The sequence below is a fragment of the Colletes gigas genome, unplaced genomic scaffold, assembly GCF_013123115.1.
Source record: "Colletes gigas isolate AHSC1104 unplaced genomic scaffold, ASM1312311v1 Colletes_gigas_Sc00027, whole genome shotgun sequence".
Lineage (NCBI taxonomy): Eukaryota > Metazoa > Arthropoda > Insecta > Hymenoptera > Colletidae > Colletes > Colletes gigas.
The window spans coordinates 1,646,800-1,660,994 of NW_025106656.1; positions in this window are offsets into that span (position 1 = coordinate 1,646,800).

Genomic DNA, 14,195 nt, shown 5'->3' on the forward strand with positions numbered 1-14,195 from the left:
AATTACATTTTGGCTTGGAATATTTTGCAGCCGTAATTTGTACCTGAGGAACATTTGAGCGCAAGTATTTACAATATTATTCGAGACTCGAGGCTTAACCTCTACCTCAGAAACATAGAGTGGCATTGGACCTTTCCCCACCTACCGTCTAATTCGCGAAGTCGCCGCTAATGGGACGGTGTCGTCATTCGTAACTTGGTAATTGGCGTGTTAGGACGTGTTTGCAGTTTCATGAATAACGTACGTTTTATCTATAGATATTTAATTGCTTCTCATTTAATCACTATTACTCTCTGCCACTCTCCAACGGTACTTTCGTTTATTATTAATACATTTCTATTACGAATTGAATTAGAATCGTGAATAAAGTTTAATCGATTTCGCGCGTTTTTGCCGATATCTACCCGGCGTTGATCGTCATTTCTCCTCATATTTCTCTAAATATAATCATATACAATTTCGTACAACATATTTCAAGTTCAATCGTTATTTAATTGCGATCTAGGCATATTTATATTGGCGCATTTAATCAAAATTTGTATTTTATTTCTATTAGAGTTTCTGATTGCATTTCGAGGACGCCACCGGTCATTGTCGCCATGATATATTGAAAAAGTGATTGTCAAATCGAACGAAACGGATCATTGATAAGATTTAACTGATCATAATTAACGTATGTATATTTGTTTATGGTTTTTTCTTTCTTTATTGAATTTTTACTCTTTGTAAGTGTAATATGTAATTACATACCGAGAGACGAAGTATACGAGTAGATCTTATATCCAATGTATTTTTTCGCCCCATTTTTCTGAGGCTCTGGAGCCCCATTATCATTTTCGTGTCACTCGCAACATTACCGACAGGTTACACAATTAACGCAATGAGATTTTACAAAAATTATAGAAATTTTATTGTTTTTTAACCGAATGAGAGCTGTACGATCTAGAATTGGACATCAATCGATTAATTTCATTGGAAATATAAAATCATTAAATATGGCCTTTAGACTTCATTACAGTTTCTGTCAATTATCATTCTTGCATAATTTCTTGGTGCTCTTTACGATTATAAAATTATGCTTAATAGTATTAGAATAAGCATGGATTCAGAATCCAGTGATAAGTATAACTCTAAATTACGTATATGTATGTCTTATTGTACCGATTATCCGGGATGTCCGATTAACATTTATTCTTTTATTTCCTATTCTTGAGATACACTCCTTCAAAGTGGAACAAAATATTAAAAAGATCGTGCATTAAATTTTAAGGGGATCCTTGTAAGAAGGCTTTTTAATCTCCGATTTCGTGGTGGTTTTAATAGGTCGTAAGTTATTCGCTTGTGGTCAATGGCTAGGTAATGGTCATCGATGGTCAAGAGTGAGGCTGACATCAAGATCAAAGGTCCAGGAATGGCCAAGAGGTAGGACCAACCGAAATAGTTCTTCTGTAGACCAGACTGTCCGTGACTGTCAACTCTGTCTTTGCGTCTCCCCACTCTTCCACCTTAGGAAGAGGTATATGAAGAGTCATTGCTAACATACTCTTTCAGTACCACTGGGACTTCGAAGGGGATCGGGTCTCACGAATTTGGAGGTCTAGCTCTGGCCATTAGTGCACCAGGCTGACCACTGGTGACCAGGAGTGACCAGAAGTGACCACTACTGACCAGTGCTGCCCACTACTGACCATTACTGACCATTACTGACCACTACTGACCAGTGCTGGACTGTGATGAACAACGGTGAGAATTGTTTAAAATTCCTCTTTCTACTTCTATTTTATCATCTGATTCCAATTTTGCTTTAATTAACTGCCTTACTGCTCTCGCTATAATAGGAACATTTTTTTATCTTACAGCTGACCCATTGGTAACTACCCACTACTTGTCTGACAACAAGTAGTAAGTCCACTTTACTTATTTATATAACTTCTTACAAGTGCGACGTATAATTGTGTAACGGGACAGTGTTACGATTGAAAGGAAAAAGATTTAATATAACTTTTTCCTATTTGTTCTCAAATCTGTCTTTATAAACTATTACATTGAATTTGTACACCTTTTTATCTATAAGCGCAGAATTACGTAGTAAATGCGAAATTTGAGTATGCTAGTAACAAACTTTAATTTTGGAAAGTTTCAGAATATTTATAAAACTCGGTTAATAGTTTACAATTCGGTACAATCAATGTGTCGTATTTACAACTCCGATAATAAAAAGCTATGATAATAATTCGAATTCTATTTATGAATAATATTTCAACATTGAAAATAGTTGAAAATATTTCACTTGCGTTACATGATGGGTTTGTAGTTTTAAAAGGATAACAGTGTTTCCGTCGATAAACCAAGTAGGGAACCACGGACGTATTTATTTGTTATTTCTTCTGTCACTTATCACCTTTTCTTCCAGGACTTTTCAAGGCCGAGCGCAATGCGGCCAGTAAACGCAGTGTTTGCGTCGTTTAGAGTTTCGCGTATTTTTCGAAGCACAGCTGCTTCTTGTAGATTATCGTTCGGATTTTAGGGACACGCGAAAGTAGAGTCAGTGTTTATTGCGCACATATAAATATCTTTCAGAGCATCGGGGCTCATTTTTCTTTATGAATCGCGACTGTAGAATCAATTATTCGCCGTTATCGATTTTCGGGCGCGTCAATTAACTAACTTTAGTCTTTAACATATTTTAGAATTTTTCTTTTGACAATTAAATTCACTCGTTGTCGGTATTAGAATCAGTGCATCACTGAAGCGGAGTTTCGAGCGATTCTCCACGAGAGAGAAATGTAAGTATCGCTCAGTTTAGAATATGTTCAGATTTTTAGATGAAATTAAAACTCTTTATAATGTTAACAAGAAATTATAATTGTATTCTTCTCATTTACAGTTCCTGTCCGAATCAATGACTCCTACAGGACCAGGCAGACGACCTTGTCGGTGATTGAACGTGTGGTACAGGTATTCTCTATCGTAGTCAACGATCGGTGAGTTGCATGCGATTTTTATTCCTCCGGTCCCCATGTCGTAGGATGAAAGGTCCGAATCGACATGGGTGGCTGGTTGTATACGTGCTTTATTTGGCAAGTGTAGTGACCGCGGGTATGAATCATACCCGTGACCAATAACACATGTATAATATTTTATCTTAGGATTTTTTTACTTAAAATTAGAATCTTCTTGCACACCGTGATTTTTAAGATGACAAATGTCATAGCAGATTCAATTATTCTTAATTTATCGAAGATACCCAAAGTCTTTCTTTATTTATTAAAATATATCATTAGATTAACGTGCAAGAAGATATTTCGCGACCGATAGATTCTAGAGTCAAAGCAACATACATATACTATTTTTACATTTCAAAAATATGCTTTGACGACAGAATCGCCGGAGGGTTACATATTTTTATCAATTTGCTTAGATATTTTATCTCAGAATTTCAAAGTAATTTAGCCCGTTATAGATTGTTATTTAAATTCTAATCATTTTTTCTAGTCAGGATTTTCAGGCTATTTTTCCGTGTTCGTTGCCTAATCTCACTCAAGCGGCCCAGGTGCTACTTGGGTGAGTGAAGGCAATGGGCACGATGACTTAGTTTATAATCATACACATATGCGACTGACATTGGTTAGTGTATCGTGCGCGACGTAATTCTCACATGTGTGTGTTTGTGGTTAGGATGTGAAATTGCGTCGTTTGAAAATTCATTATACTTTGCAAAGAGAATTTTATTTCAATTTTTATATATTTTTTCCTTATTTTGTGAAATATGAATGAAAATTAGCTTCTTTATATTGAACAATAGATTGAATAGTTATATATGAATTACATTAAGAATATACATATAATAGTATTCATATAATAGTGTATTTTATCAAAGATTTTATTACACGAATATAACGTAATATAATACATAGTAAGTACGCAAACATCACTAGCCTTTGTCAGTCGATTTCAGGGTCTGGTACGTATCTTAGAGTGTGAATGTTGCAATGTTCGGGTGTCGGAGGAACCCCGGGGTTTCCTCCCTAGTTTAGGCCGCGCCTGAACATTTTGTATGAGAACCGTGGAGCGTGTGTTTGAGAGAATGCATTTTGAAATTGTTTAAATATAGCGTTAGGTAGGTAGGTAGTTTACTCTCTGGTGTGTCTGCGCTAGATCTAAGTAGGTAGGGTCAGGGCAGGACTTTCACAGTTCCTGTACCTGTAGTTCGATTTCGAGAGTTGAAAAGTTAGCCATTCCAAACGGTTTGTACCGTTTGTTTTGGTGTTACTTTCGGCTCTTAAAGTCGCTCTTCGCGATCGCGGTCGTGGCTAGGCCCCCTTCGAAACGCTCGTCCCCTCGAGATTCACCACGTACGCTCTTTCAACAATTCGTGCATTGTTGGGAGACTACGTATTGCACAAAATCTCGAGCCCAGTCTTACGTAAGTTTCAGGCATCGGCAGGACCGCCGAAGAAAGAAGAGACTCGATGGAGTCGAAGAGGCCCTGACAAATTGTCGCAAGAATGGGCAGCAACAAATGGCGCTTCATCCTCATCTTTGGATGACGATGAAGCGCCATTCTCTACTACTTTTGTCACTGCACTTGCCCGTAGTTGTAGTATTTGTAGTTTTACAGATCCAGCGTTGGGCATACCGCGGTTTGCATTAGCGTTGCGAATCACGAACGATCGCGTTGCTACTATTTCAAACTTCACGGTGATTAGATTTAGAGTTGCGATCATATTTCGCGTTTGCTTTACAAGTTAGTGTCGCGAACAAGAAAGACGGTTTGCTATTAGCGTTGCGAAACATGAACGATAATCGCGTTGTTTGCCTCGAGAATTCTGCAAGTTCTATTTTGCAGTTCCATTTAGAGTTGCGTGCCATGAGAATTTTTCGCGATTTATTTCAGAGCAGTGTCGCGAATGAGAATCGATCACGGTTTGCATTAGAGTTGCGACATATTAATCGCGTTGCAAATAGCACGAATGAATCGCGATTATGTTTTAGGCGTTTTGTATTAGTGTTGCGATGTTGACCAATCGCGCTTGTTTTTATTAGAGTCGTGACATGTACAAAATGCCCAACGCACACATTGGAACCTGCTGCACTGGATTAGAAAAATTAGCGTTGCGTATTGTACGATACGCGATTTTATTAGTGTTGCGAAACATGCACATTTAATCGCGTTTATAATTAACGTTAGAGTTGCGAATGATGAATACTTTTTACGTTTTCTTTCAGAGCAGTGTCGCGAATAAGAATCGATACCGGTTTGCAATTAGCGTTGCGTAAATAGAAATTCGCGTTGTTCTAGATATTGTTGCAAGTAAATTGCATTAGCTTTCAGTTAGAGTTGCGAACATGCAAAATTGCGAATTTTTCGCGTTTGCTTTTCCAGGGTAGAGTCGCGTGCAAAAGCTAATCACGGTTTGCAGTAGCGTAGCGAAAGATTGATATTAATCGCGTTGCAAAATTTTCTAATATGAACTCTCTTTGATCGCGATTGCTTTTAGAGTTGCGAACGATTGCATTTTTCGCGATTGCTTTTCAGAGTAGGATCCAGGAATCACGAGATGTGATTCTTTACAGCCTGATACCGCGCTGCATCACTATAGTTAGCGTTGCGTATTATTTAACACGGATGCACCTAATTTTATTAGAGTTGCGAACAACTAAGCGCCCGTAGGTGGCTGCTCTCGGGAGATCTTTTATTTTTACTAATATTGAAGCATCCCGCGATTGTTTTTGAGAATTTTTTAATTAGTAAATTAGAGTTACGTGTAACTAAGCGCCCTACGTGGCTGCTCTCGGGAGATCTTTCAATTTATATTTATTAAAGTAGCGTTGCGATATGAAAAATGGTCCGCTCACGGTTCGTCTAGAACATATTACGAGTGGACGATAATATTATTTTTTTAATCATATTTCTCATATTATAAATTGTGGGTTTATCGACGGAAATACTGTTAAAAAATATGCACATATCTGAAATAAGATATGATTAGTTTTAAATAAATTATAATTAAATTGTACAATTTTTATGGATTGTATCATTTTAGTATATTTGATGCATTTATAAATTTCATTTAGCGGGTAATGATGATGATAATAAATTCATAGCTTTTTGTTGTCGGAGTTGTTACGGGATATAGTATTTTTTTTTCTTATATATTTTTATAAATGTTCTGAATTCTATCTAAGATTATAGTTTGCTCGCGATCTTTGTTTCTAATTAAATGATAAGTAAAACGCTTGTAATAAGAAGGTATACAAATGCAATTCGATGGTTTATATTGATAGAGTCGGTATTAATGCTCGTTAGTAGATCATTTTTTATGAAAATAATTTCGATTTAAATGCAGGAGAATATAGGTATTCTAATTTAAATGATCAAGAATATTTTCGAATTACGTCGAGGTATTTTCAATGAATAATGTATAAATGAAAATTTACTTATCCATTCTTGTTCAATCTTAACTAAATTCCTAAATTCCTCCTAAATTCTTTTTTTTATCCTTACTACAATTTGATAATACATATACGGTACTTGTATTATAGGTTTATTGTTAACGTTGAAATGTCTTTTTTCAGGTATCAAATTTTTGTTTGTTCTTTTACTAATCTATTAAACAAGTTTCTGTTACAGAGCATATTCCTATGGAAGTTCTAGGTTTACGGAAGTAAGAATTAAGAATTGTTACAATTTTGTTTCATACTGCTTTGTTTGTGTTTCAGGAAATCATCGTGGGATAAATGGCAGAGACAACAAAGTTTTAATATTTTAATGTATTTTGTTAGCTTATTAGATAGATAGGATGTAAATGAATGTAGATTTATAGTTAGGCAAGGCTGTATCAGTATGTTTCAAGCAAAAACAATAGGGAACATCATATTTTCATCTATTTTCATCTATTTTGTTAACTAATCAAATAGGTAACATGTGAATGAATTTGACCACTTCGCAGTCTGTTTGGTTGTCTGCTTTAGTCATTTTGTTAGGAAGGCTAATTCTGATTGTATGTGAATCTCGTTTTAAATATACATTTGATATATGTATATTTTATTGATTGTGTGTCTCGTTTTTGGTGAGCTTTTATCCGGCAAATTCGTTTGAAAACTCTGCTCCATCGTTGGTTGCACCTTTCATTGGTTGCTTTCTTCGTTGGTTGCTTCCTTCGTTGGTTGCACCTTTCATTGGTTGCTTTCTTCGTTGGTTGCACTTTGGTTTCTCGTTTCTTCGACCAAGCGATCTATGATCGTTGGTCACAAAAAATTTTTATTAATGGAGGGTGGATGGGATTCGGTTAGGGCGGGTCTCCATTCGCGGCAACCTCCACGTGGTGAGACCTGGGTAATATTATTTAGCGTTTAATTAAAAATCGTATCACTCGAGCTGGGTAATACAATCATTAATTAAAAATTAAATAATATTAGCAAATTGGCTGCGATCCGCCTCGCATAGGTTACCATAAATATAGAGCTCCTTCACTAGAGCTCCTTCACTTAGTTTTGATTCTCATAGTTGATAGCGCTGCAGTCTTATTCCATTCTGAATCGATAACGCATTAGATACAGAATAAAATAGATACACCTATAATCATTTCTCTAGATATCTTAGTTAAGCATTTCATCGAACGAACAGTTGCAACTGGGGTAACTTGATATTTGTGAAAAGACTGGAATAACTTGGATATTTCCTGGTACCATTTCTATACCAGTTGAACAGTTGCAACTGGGGTAACTTGATATTTGTAAAAGACTGGAACGACTTGGATATTTTCTGGTACCATTTCTATGAAATATATCTCTAATATATTCTATAACGAATATACATACATTATCTTTACGTGCAAATTCTGCAACGTCGTAAATTCCATATAGCGAGAACTAAGCAATCGATATTATTTCCTAAGTAATTATTAACTGTACTGCCAGTAGCAGTATAATGCAATTGTTACTTACGTAACAAATAATATCAGAAAATTGGCTGCGATGATATTTCTCGTATAGTTTGTTATTAACGTAGTTTGTTCGTCAGGTATCTTCTGTACCATGCATCGCTATGTTACCTGACAAAGATGAATAAGATTGGAGAGTGAGATAAGAACGAGAAGAATTGCATGATTCAGGGTAAAGAATTAAATGAAGGAAATAGATACTGAAGTGGAATTAGGAACTAGGGCTTAGATTTTCATCATTAGGATCGTTGCATCACAGACGAGGTATACGAGTAGACCTTTCACCCAATGTATTTTTTCCATTTTTCTGGGGCTCTAGAGCCCCATTACCATTTCCGTGTCACTCGCAACATTACCAACAGATTTAGAAATTAATTTTAATCCCTTCCTCATAGTAAACTCGCATGTATTTACGCACACGTTACAACTGTCTGTCCATCAATACTAATACAGTAAATAGTTTTTCTACGGAGGTACTTTGTTTGATTTTTTCATTTCGTTTGATTGTTTGGTGTTGATTCAATTTGGTGTCTCGATCCAAGTTTCTTTCATTACAATTACAAATGTTCGTTTTGATATGTATAATATTGTGTCGATGCATATACCATATTTGTTTCGATGACACTGATTAATATAAGATTTATATTTTTACGTTTCAGCTTAAATTCTTGTAACATTTTGCTAATATACTCTGTTCAATTCCCTTTAGCTAGGTGATAGATCATTTTTAAGTGTTTATTAAATTTTTTACCATATCTCACTAATATAAATATTAGTTTTGATTTACCTTCATCCCTTAGCTTACAATGACGTCTCAGATACGTGATAAGTCTACTGGGCCAAACCTTGGTGACGCTTTTGGCACGCACAGTTGGAAATTAAATCATAAGGCAAGGGGTTAAGCTTCGACTGGTTGTATACGTACTTTCTTTGGCAAGTGTAGTTAGTATCTTTTGCTTAAAATTATAATCTTCTTGCACACCGCGATTTTTAAGATGACAAATGTCATAGTAGATTCATTTTTAATTTGACACTAATTTTAAAATGAATATGTAATGAGTACATATACATATATGAGTAGTTCACTTTCTTTCGTCCGCTCGTTCTCTGGTTCTCGCTTTCCGAGATTATGTCTCGACCGAAAGGACCGGAGAGTTTTGCTCGATCACCTCTGTTTGATTGAATGAAACATGTGACACCTGTGTAGTAGGTGTGATAGCTCTAACCGCTTCAACCCCGGTGCAGCTTGGTTCAGCTTAAGTGGGGCCTCACCGAGCGCATATATTCTCCTCTTTATACGGAAAAGAGAATGACCTCCGGCGAGAGTTCTTGACTCATATCCGTTCTCGAGTACTAAGCGGGTCCTGTTGTGATCGTGTGTCCTCCAGGACACGGCGGTTGTACGTAGAGAAGCCCGATAGACATGGGTCAGGGGCGTGACTTGCTTTTCTGATAATCAAGGCCGGGGGGGATCAATTTGATACCCACACTCACTGCACGCTATGAGCACGTGTCGCGTCGCGTTTTATTTAAGCGTGCGATGTTTTTACACGCCGCAATTTTTAATATGACAAATATCGTAATATCAATCGAAAGTAGAGTCATGATTTTAATATCTTTTATAATACTTATAATTATATTAATTTTAGAATGAGTGTCAAATTAGTAGCTTCCGATTGTTCTTTACATTCTTCGATAATTAAATTCACTTTCATAATTGAGTTGACGACTTTGGGTATCTTCGATATCGAAGATACCCATTGTCTTTCTTTACTTATTAAAATATATCATTAGATTGACGTGCAAGAAGATATTTCGCGACGAATACATTTTAGAGTCAAAGTAACCTCGTATATTATGTACTATTTTTACTATCTCACTGCACTTGCCTGTAGTTGTAGTATTTGTAGTTTTACAGATTTAGTGTTGTACAGATTCTCTTACTAATCTATTAAACAAGTTTCTGTTACAGAGCATATTCCTATGGAAGTTTTAGGTTTATAGAAGTAACAATTAAGAATTGTTACAATTTTGTTTGATATTGCTTTGCTTGTGTTTCAGGAAATCATTGTGGGATAAATAGAAGATAGAAGAGAAAATAATGTATTTCATGTATTTTGTTTCAGACTGTTTAGTTTATGTTTTAATAATTTAGATTTATAGTTAGGTAGAATGTAACAGTATGTTTCAGGAAATCTTCGTCGAAGTATCAACAAGGAAGAATACATTTTCTATGTACTTTGTTAGATGATCAGATAAGTAAGATGTAAATGAATTTTGATTTATAGTTAGGCAGGAGTTTGGTTCTCTATATTAATTATTATATCAGGCAGGCAATATTTTGGTCTATTTCTCTGTTTTGTTGATGAGAATTTAGAGGCAAATTCTTTCTCAAAAAATTCTTTCGTTGATTGTTTCCTTCGTTGGTTGGACTTTCGTTTATTGCTTCTTCGACCAACGATCGCTGATCACAAAAGATCTTTATTAATGGAGGGTGATTGGGAATCGGTGAGGGTGGGTCTCCATTCGCAGCAACCTCCACGTGGTGAGACCTGGGTAATATTATTTAGCGTTTAATTAATAATCGTATCACATTTAGCTGGGTAATGCAATTATTAATTAAAAACTAAATAATATTAGCAAATTGGCTGCGATCCGCCTCGCATAGGTTATCATAAATATAGAGCTTCTTCACTAGGTTAGTTTTGATTCTCATTGATTCATCAAAGATTCTAGAGTATTGTCACAGATGATGTATAGAAGATCCTTCATCCAATGTATTTTTGCGGCCTATTTTTATAGGGTCTCGAAATCCCATTACCATTTTCGTGTCATTCGCAACGTTACCAACAGATTCAGAAATGAATTTTAATCTCTTCCATAGTCAACTCACATGTATTTACGCGACACTACAGCTGTTTGCCTATCAATACTAATTCAGTGAATAGTTTCTCAACTGACCGCCATTCATGTGAAGAGGACGCTAAAACCATCTCCGAATTTTCAGGTCGGTATGGCAGTCAGATTGGGCCACGAAAGTCTATAAGGCGAAAGGGCTATTCGTATACCTCGTCTGTGATATTAGCATCCTCTTCTCATGGATGGCGGTCAGTTGAGAAACTATTCACTAAATTAGTATTGATGGGCAAACAGCTGTGGCTGTGGGTAAATACATGTGAGTTGACTATGGAAGGGATTAGAAAACGCAATTTTTAAACGACCATAACTCCTACAATAGTGAATGTATTTCGTTGAAATTTATTTATGAAGTAGAGCTCATGGATATCTAGAAAAAAGTATTAAAAAACATCTTCGTAGACCGTCAAACAAATTAATTCGATCTAGTGAGAAACCATCTCCATAAATACATGTTATTAATAATTATTATAAAGTCAGCTCGTTATTTCAATCAGCCTTGACGCGTATCTAATTCATAAAATGAACGATGGAAGTGAATTGTCGCCATTTCACGATTAAATGTTGTTTTTCCCGGTACTTCGTGCATCCACGAGACTCCAGAAAGTTGCCAATTTACTATTGCTACGTAACAGCAGATATTTCTTTGCCGATGTTGTCGCGGTGCACGACTTCTGAAAGACGAACTCATGAAACTTGAAACTTTTCAGCGTAAACTGTATTTTACTCGAGCTTCAATTCCGTACCTTGGAGGAATTCGGGACGTCCATTGTTAAGTTACTTCTATTTTCCATTAATTTCCTCGTTAAACTTCTCCTCTTTCATTTTCTGTGCGCGAAAGGCAGGCGAACATAAAAGTTTCCTTTCATCTACATGAAATTTCAAAGGAAGCGTATTCCGATTTGGCCTTTCACCACGGGCTAATATTATTCGTTGTGCAAGTACTGAAGTTTACTTGCTTTTCCCGTCAATTGTTCCTCGCTTCGTTTTTAATTTTGTCTAAGAATATCGCCTTTTGATACGCGGCACCGAGGAAGGTAAAATAATGTTTGAGCCTCTTACGTATAAAAAAAGGGATATCGAAAAGTACAAAAACTTGAAACGATGCGTGTCATAAAATTAAGTGTGGCGTGCAATGTTTACGAATCAGTTTCCAATCTCCAATATCCCAAGTATTAATCTGTAGGATCTATAAACTCCATTCTATTTAAAAACTTTTGTGATTTATACGATTTATTTTTCATCGCATTCATTTTAAATGAAAATATTCATAGAAATATGGAAATTGCATTTTCAATCGAAGCTGCTGTTATTCATTCGACTGTAAGCCAGGCAATATTGGGCAAAATTTAATCGATGACAATGAATGATGAAAAATGAATAAATTGTTAATCATTCGTGACGATTGAATTAATTGTGAAGCGCGAACGATGTTTGATCATTTGATTGAACATTAATTTCATTGTTGTTCTATACAATAACGAATGTCGTATTAATTTTATTTTCGAATGAAATCAATCGTTAGTCTCTTACGACGATCGTCGATTCACTTAATTCTTATTCTTTAAGGGGCCTTTCTACCTTGTGGGATTAAAAAAATCGATATTTTTTTTTGTATTTTCCTTTAGTATGTAGTCTCGAAAATATGTCTACCAAATATTAAATTGAAATTCGGAAAACTAACGAAGTTATAGCCTGCTGATATGTACCACACGCAGGTATAATAACTGGACGTAAAACTTTAAAGCTGTTTTTCTCGAAACTACATTTTTCGGCACTGCGTGCGTGATAACTGAAAAACTATTCAAGATATCAACATCAAATTTATACAGTATCTTCAGAACTGGTCTCCCTATAGCATGAACTAGGATAATTGCGATATATGCAATACTTTTTCTTTTATTAACAAAAAAGCAACCAAATATATGAAAATATTCAGTATTTTTTCGTAAAATAGCTGCCATTTTGCCATTTTTTGTTTTTTTGAAAAGATCCTAGTTCATGCTATAACCACACTCATCTATATTAAGAATATCGATGGTTTTAGGATTTCGAATAACTTGTTCGCAAGATATCACGTACGCAGTCGGGTGCCGTTCGTAAAAACTGTTGTTTGATGATCAACAAAAACAGCGTAATCAATAGATATTATGCGTTGCAAAAATTCGTAAATATAGCTAAATATATAATAAATGTATCTACAAAATCCGGAATTAATCGCTCTTTAATAACCCGCAAAAAAAAATCACAAAGAAACACGTATTTTTCATGCCTACAAGGTAGAATGGCCCCTTAATGGTGTTAAGTCGAGGACGTACTTACATAATCGTTATTATTAGACGAGCACATACAGGGTGTTCGGCCACCTCTAGCAAAAATTTTAATGAGCGATAGTAGAGGCCAAAATAAGACGAAAATCAAGAATACTAATTTGTTGATGGAAGCTTCGTTAAAAAGTTATTAACGTTTAAAGTGCCGCCCTCACTGAATTTTTTTCTCGAAAATGCGCAAGATTTCGGGGGTATGTCTATTCACCAAAAATGTCTGTAATTGAACCCTACAACCGAAAATAATTTTTCCACAACGATTTGCAATTTTTTAATTTTCTCGAATAATTTCACACCTTCTCTATTTTTTTTCTCGAAAGTGGGCAGGATTTCGTGGGTATGTCTAATGACAAAAACTGATTGTAATTGACCCCCGCAACCGAAAATAATTTTTCCACAACGATTTGCAATTTTTTTTCTCCGTTGAAAAATTTAGGCACCTAATTGGATTTTCAGTAAGGAATTTTTTTCTCGAACGTGCGTACGATTTCGGAGGTATGTGTAATGATAAAAAATGATTGTAATTGATCCCCGCAACCGAAAATAATTTTTTTAGAACGATTTGAAAAATTTTTTTTCGCCGAAAAATTTCAGCACCTACTCGATTTTTTTTCTCGAAAGTAGATAGGATTTCGGAGGTATGTGTACTCACCAAAAATGATTGTAGTTGATCCCCGCAACCAAAAATAATTTTTCCAGAACGATTTGAAATTTTTGAATTTAATTGTTAATAACTTTTTAACGAAGCTTCCATCAACAAATTAGTATTCTTGATTTTCGTCTTATTTTGGCCTCTACTATCGCTCATTAAAATTTTTGCTAGAGGCGGCCGAACACCCTGTATACATTATGAAGAAAACCGAGTAATTTGCATAAAAACAAAGTTGAAGCCGGAGGCTGCTTTTTTAAACAGACACGAACAATTATGACAAAACAGACAAGCATGGGGAAAGAAAATCGAATAAAATAGTAAATAGGGAGAAGTGTAATAATGCAGGTCTGGTTC